The sequence below is a fragment of the Notamacropus eugenii genome, chromosome 3 (assembly GCF_028372415.1).
Source record: "Notamacropus eugenii isolate mMacEug1 chromosome 3, mMacEug1.pri_v2, whole genome shotgun sequence".
Classification (NCBI taxonomy): Eukaryota; Metazoa; Chordata; class Mammalia; order Diprotodontia; family Macropodidae; genus Notamacropus; species Notamacropus eugenii.
The window spans coordinates 10,390,540-10,393,650 of NC_092874.1; the positions used below are offsets into that span (position 1 = coordinate 10,390,540).

The following is a 3,111-nucleotide window of genomic DNA, read 5'->3' on the forward strand; positions in this document are numbered from 1 at the left end:
AAAGGACAGCCAGGTGGTGCAGTGGAAAGAGCACCAGGCTTGAAGTCAGGAAGACACTTACTAGCCATATGATCCGGGGCAAATCACATAACCCTATATGCCTCAGTTTCTTCATCTGTAAAATGGGTGTAATAAGGAAATGGCAAACTACTCCAGTATCTTTGTCAAGAATATAACTCAAGCTTTTGGCTTTCGGAGCAGGATCATGGCGGTGGGCAAGAATAAGCGCCTCACCAAAGATGGCAAAAAACGAGCCAAGAAGAAAGTGGTTGATCCGTTTTCAAAGGATTGGTATGATGTAAAAGCACCAGCTATGTTCGACATTAGCAATATTGGCAAGACACTGGTTACAAGGACTCAAGGAACAAGAATTGCCTCTGATGGTCTCAAGGGTCGAGTTTTTGAAGTGAGCCTTGCTGATCTGCAGAATGATGAGGTTGCTTTTCGTAAGTTCAAGTTAATGACTGAAGATGTTCAGGGTAAAAATTGTTTGACCAATTTCCATGGAATGGACCTTAGCCGGGACGAGATGTGCTCCATGGTCAAAAAGTGGCAGACCATGATTGAAGCCCATGTAGATGTCAAAACTACTGATGGGGACTTGCTCTGCCTCTTTTGTGTTGGCTTTACCAAAAAGCACAACAACCAGATCCATAAGACCTCTCATGCCCAGCACGAACAGGTCCGTCAAATTCGTAAGAAAATGATGGAAATCATGACCCGCAAGGTGCAGACAAATGACTTGAAAGAAGTTGTCAATAAACCAATTCCAGACAGCATTGGAAAAGCTATAGAAAAGGCTTGCCAGTCCATCTACCCTCTCCATGATGTATTTGTCCAAAAGGTCAAGACGCTCAAGAAGCCCAAATTTGAACTGGGAAAGCTAATGGAACTGCATGGTGAAGGTGGGCTCTGGAAAACCTTCAGGAGATGAAACGGGCAAAAAAGTAGAAAGGGCTGATGGCTATGAACCATCAGTTCAAGAGTCTGTCTAAAATAAGAACTTTTAAAGATTGAAGAATAAAAATTTATCATTGTGGAAAAAAAAAAGAATATAACCCAAATGGGGCTACAAAGAGTCAGGCATTATAGAAAACAACAATTTGAACAGTTTTTCCTAAATTTGAACTCAAATCTCTCACAAATTGCTCCCCATTCTAGATTCTGGGATCAAACAGAATAAGAATTCTCCCTCCTTCCCTCAGTGGTATTGTGCAGTCCTAGGATTCAGAATTATAAGGGAAATTAAATATCATCTGGTGCAATGACCTCGTTTTACATGAGGAGACACTGATACCCCTAGAGATAAAATGATGATCTAGACGGAGTGAACCTGCCTCACCCCAACTGGAAATCTTCAAGTGAAGAATGGATGATCCCTTGTCAGGGGAGCCATGGGAGGAATTCTTAAAGTCTGGACTGGACTGGATGACCAGTGAGCCTCTGTGCAGCCATTGGCCAAAGTGATGCTGCTAAAGTTAAGGTCTGAGCGTGTTATCTCTTTATACTCAATAAACTCCAGTATCTCTCTATTATCTCCAGGATTAAATTGAAATTCCTCTCTTTATAATCTCTTCATAAGAAGATCCCTTCCTATAGCTGCCATCTTCGTACTCATGAATCTGCTCCCTATGCTCTTGGCTCCAGTTATGTGGAGCATACTCCCTGCTCCATGCACAAGGCCCCCCTCCATTTGCCATCCTCATGCCTTCGCACAAGCTGGCCCATATGTCTGGAATACTCTCCTTCCTTAGCTCCACCTCTTGGAATCACTGACTTCCTTTTCAAGATTGAGCTAAGTGGTGCCTTTTCCACAAAGCCTTCCCTGATCCCCCAGTACTCACCTTTATTAATGTTGTATCTTTTACATACATACATACTATATTGTCTCTCTATTAAAAGTGAAATTCCTTGAAGGCAGAGGATATCTCTCTTATGTATCCATATCCCCAATATTTAGCACAACACCTCGCACATAGTAAATCCTCAATAAATGCTTTTTGATTGATTGATTGATTACAATTCCCACTCCATGAGTGCACAATTCTCTTGTTTCAGACCACATTATCACAATCCAGAAAACTGGATTGACCATAAATGCCCTTCTGGAATCAGAAAACATTCAGCAGCCAAGTACTGGGCATTTGCGTCATAAATGTGAAATCATTTGAATAGAATCTTCTTCTGGTGGCAGAAATGATTGTGATACATCCACTTATATGGGAATACAACAGGCGTTTTGATTTAAAACAACACATAATACACAACAATGACACCAACTCTGCTTTCACCAGCTGGTATTTTGTCCTTAACTTAAAATTCAAAATGGAAATCAAGGATTTGATGAAAACAGTGATATTCCAGTAAGTGAGGTGAATCATTCTCTTGCACACACTAGAGTTGGTTTGCCAACAACAAGCCAAAGCTTCTGGAATGATCAGGGGAAGCAAACATCCTTAATCACTCTTTTAATGCATGCCCATTCACAACAGCCAAAGCAGAGATGAATAACGTTTGACATTTGGAGGCCTGAAACTTTGGCCAACCACATTCTCCCAGAGGAGAAACATCTTAAAAACTCTTGAGCTCGTTAGGGTATCTATCTTGCTTAATTTGGCAGGCAGAAAATATTCAGGGAGAAGGAAAATTGAATGAAAACTTCTTTGGCTTAACTCCTCATAGCGTGGGAATTAATTTAACCAAGTTAAAAAAAGCAGTGGCATTTTTGACCAGAGAAGTGGGAATGACTTCTATTTTGATTAGTTCCTGATGGGTTCAGGGTCCTTCAATGTACTCATGCATATCTTTGTGAGTCTCTGGAGACATCTTATTCCTACCATTAATAAGGTCTCATATTTGGGAAATCATCTTTGAACCTCATTCCTTAGGACATTAAAATCCTTTCCATCTTAACTCCAATATGATTTTCATTGTAAAACAGAAGACTCTATGGGGAATTATGGGATATATATATGTATATTATATATATTAAATCTACTGTCACTCATACAATTCAATAGCATATTCCATTTTTTGAGGCTGATTTTAAAAATCTCCGATTTCACAAGGATTCAGCTCAAGCAGTGGGGGCCTACTAAATATGCAGGACTA

At 40.2% G+C, this 3,111-nt stretch overlaps 1 pseudogene; it reads left to right on the plus strand.

Moving 5' to 3' along the window:
- The first annotated feature begins 205 nt into the window (after nucleotides 1-205).
- LOC140531060 (small ribosomal subunit protein eS1 pseudogene) lies at nucleotides 206-1,044 on the plus strand (annotated as a pseudogene).
- The last annotated feature ends 2,067 nt before the right edge of the window (nucleotides 1,045-3,111 follow it).